Source organism: Tamandua tetradactyla, chromosome 24 (genome assembly GCF_023851605.1).
Source record: "Tamandua tetradactyla isolate mTamTet1 chromosome 24, mTamTet1.pri, whole genome shotgun sequence".
NCBI lineage: Eukaryota > Metazoa > Chordata > Mammalia > Pilosa > Myrmecophagidae > Tamandua > Tamandua tetradactyla.
The window spans coordinates 24253288-24256850 of NC_135350.1; the positions used below are offsets into that span (position 1 = coordinate 24253288).

At 37.6% G+C, this 3563-nt stretch overlaps 1 non-coding gene across 1 annotated transcript; it reads left to right on the forward strand.

Annotated features, from left to right (window-relative positions):
* The first annotated feature begins 795 nt into the window (after positions 1-795).
* On the forward strand, positions 796-901 carry LOC143668652 (U6 spliceosomal RNA). The gene has a single exon (XR_013168517.1). It is a non-coding gene; the product is annotated as a U6 spliceosomal RNA (small nuclear RNA).
* The last annotated feature ends 2662 nt before the right edge of the window (positions 902-3563 follow it).

The following is a 3563-nucleotide window of genomic DNA, read 5'->3' on the forward strand; positions in this document are numbered from 1 at the left end:
CAATCTGCAGTCTGGCCAGGTGGCTCTGTTTCTGGTAGTTGGCTGGCTGTCAACTGAGAGATGAGGTGACTAGGCCACATGTCTCTCAGCATGCAGCAAGCAAGCCCTGGCTTGTTCACAGGCAACAGCAGAATTCCGAGAGACAGCAATGGCACAAAAGACGTATTAAACCCTAAGCTCAGAATTGGAACATTATCAGTCCCACTCCCACTCTATTAGCCAAAGCAAGCCATAAGGCCAGCTCACATTCAAAGGGTGGGGAAACAGACTCTACCTACTGAAAGGAGAAGCAGCAAAACCAACTGTAAAGAAGTATGGAGATAGGAAAGGGAATAACTGTAGCCAATTGGCAAGTAATCCACCACACATGGCCATAACTAGCTGCCAGGAATGGATAGAGTCTTCAAAAGGGTAGCCATAATCTCACATGTAAGGGAAGGACAGACTTAATGGGAACAAAATAGCAGTGTGTAAAGACTTCAATTGTTCTCCAAATTGATCTTTATATTCGACATAATCTTAATCAAAATGATTGCAGAATTGGGGGGAGGGATTTGATTATAAAATTTATGAAGAAAAGTAAATGGCTTTTATTTAAAAGAATAGCCAAGAAAATGCTGATGAACAAGATGGGGAGATATCAAGACTTAATATAAAACTCTATTAGTTGAAATGGTGTGGTATATGCACAGGAATGGGCAAATAGACCTATGAAACAGGCTAGAAGCGAGAAACAAACCCATGTATATATGGACAGTCATTTTATAAATGAATATGTATTAAAGATCTATGGGAGTGCTTGCTTCGGCAGCACATATACTAAAATTGGAACGATACAGAGAAGATTAGCATGGCCCTGTGCAAGGATGACACGCAAATTTGTGAAGTGTTCCATATTAAAAAAAAATTTTGAATCTATAAGTGAGTAAGGACTAAAGACACCAATATAAAAGGCAAAACACGAACAATTTTAGAGGACATTACAGAACATCTTTATTACCTGGAGAAAAAAGAAAGATCCCTTATATAAGAACCAAAGTTACCATAAAGGAAACATGGCAACATTTGACTATACTAAAATTTGGCCTTCTGTTCATCAAAAGCCACCACAGAGCTATAAGAAAGTCATTGTAGAAATGGAACAGGGGTAGGTAAATAGACAAATAGAATAGAACAGCAATCCAGAAATGGTGCAAACTGGTCAAAAGCCACAAAATATCTGCAACATATATAATCGATAAAAGAATGTTATCTAGAATTTAAGAACTCTGAAAAAAACAAAAGGACAAAAGACATGAACAAGCATTTCAGAGATGAGGAAATATTCATGGCGAATAAACACATTAAAAGATGTCTTGCCTCATTAGCAACTGGGAAATAAAAGTAAAACCAAATGCAAATGGTTTTTCCCACCTCCTTGATTTTGCAAATACTAAAATATCTGACCACACCAAATGGCTTCACACTGAAGTTGTGTAGCAATGAAAACAAACACTCAAGCACTGCCAGTGGGAATATATCAGTATGATTCTTTTGGAAAACAATTCATATATACATAATGAAATTGCACATAGGCTTACTGTATTCCCCAGTAATTCCTCTTCTAGCTGTATACAAGAGAGGAAGTCTTGTACTTGTGCATGAGGAGACATATACGATATTCATAGCAACTTTGTTCATAGGAGCAAAAGCTGAGGTAAAAAATGCCTGACAATATGTAAATGGATAAATAAATTATATTGTCACAGTTTGGAATACTATTTACAGTAGTTAAAAGTGAATAAATCAGCAGGAAAGAATTTCAAAAAATGATGTTAAAACAAAAAAAGAAACAAGAAGACAAAAGCAAGTCATAAAAAATATTCTGTACAACTGCAATTATGTAAAAGTGCAGTCAAAGCTAAACCATACATTGTGTAAGGATTCATTCATAAGTGGCAGTATTGGTTCAGTCTATTGTCAACCTGAGTGAACTGGTGCCACATTTCCCAGAATTCCCTTCCCTGTATGGTTTGAGATTAGAGTTGGCCAAAAGAGGAACTTTCATAGGTCGTAGGTGGTTTTATAGGTCATATATTTAACTTTTTGAGGAAATACTGTAGGCTTTCCACAGTGACTGCCCCATTTTTTCATTCTCAGCAACAATGCACTAGAGGGCCAATTTCTCTGCATCTTCTCCAACACTTGTTATTGTCTGTGTGTGTGTGTGTGTGTGTGTGTTTTTAAATAATGCCTATCTTTACAGGAATGAATGCTATCTTGCTGTGGTTTTGATTTGCAATTGCCTAAAGTCTAATGATGTTGAGCATCTTTACATATGTTTACTGGTTATTTGTATATTTTCTTTGTGTAAAGGTCTATTCAAGTCCTATCCCACTTTTTAACCAATCTAGCATTTACAACTATTTTCTCAAATTCTGTATATTATCTCTTCACTTTCTTGATAATATCTATTGATGCACAAATGTTTTTAATTTAGAAGAGGATGAATTTATCTATTATTTTGTTGCTCATTCTTTTGATGTCCTATCTAAGGATCTATTACTAAATTCCACATCATGAAGATTTGTCCCTATGTTATTTTCAGAATGTCATAGTTTCAGTTCTTATGTTTAAGTCCTTTATCTATTTTGCGTTAAGGGCTCTAATTTCATTATTTTGAGTATGGATACCCAGTTTTCCCAATACTATTTGTTGAAAAGACTATTCTTTCCCCATTGCATGTATTTAGCAACCTTGTTAGCAATCACTTGGCTGTAGATGTGTGGGTCTATTTCTGGACATTCAATTCTGGTCCGTCGACCTATCTTCATGCCAATGCCACACTGCTTTGATTACGGTAAACTTTGTAGTGCAATCTGAAGCCGGAAAGTATGAGTCCTCCAATCCTGTCCTTGTTTTTCAAGACTGTTTTGCCTATTCAAGACTTCTTTCAGTTCCATGTGACTTTGACAATAGACTTTTCCATTTCTGAAAACAATACTAAACAAAAAGCTGCTGGGATTTTAATAGAGATTATTTTTTAGCAGTAATGTAATTATGATAATGATTACTACTCATAAGTGAATAATCCACGTAAATTGTTTAGAACAGGGTCTGGAATGTAAATTAAAACTCCGTACATAGCTGTCCTTACCATTGTTACCTTTATTTCTCATCAGGCCCACTATGCTAGACACTAAGGCCTAAGGTGCCGAGTATACAGCAGGTGTGCCCTGGAGGAGCAGGCCTGCTGTCACTCTCCGGTTATCAGAGGCAGCTAGACAATAAGCTCCTGCAGTCAGCACACTCACCTTCCTAGCCCACTTCTCCAGTGAATCTAATGCTGGAAGGAGCAGACACATGAGCACACTCTGTTCTAGGTGCCACGCCTAATCCTGCTTGCAGCAAGCCTCTTGTCTCTAAAGGTCCTCGGACTTAGTACACATCTAGAGCAGTTCCTGGTCAGAAGAGGAGGCATCAAAGAAAGAAAATGCAAACCTGAATTCAGCAGAAGGTAGCTGGGAGCATTCCAAATGTGGAGCGACATCCCAGGGCATTCTCTCCACAGGGGTCAATCAGAC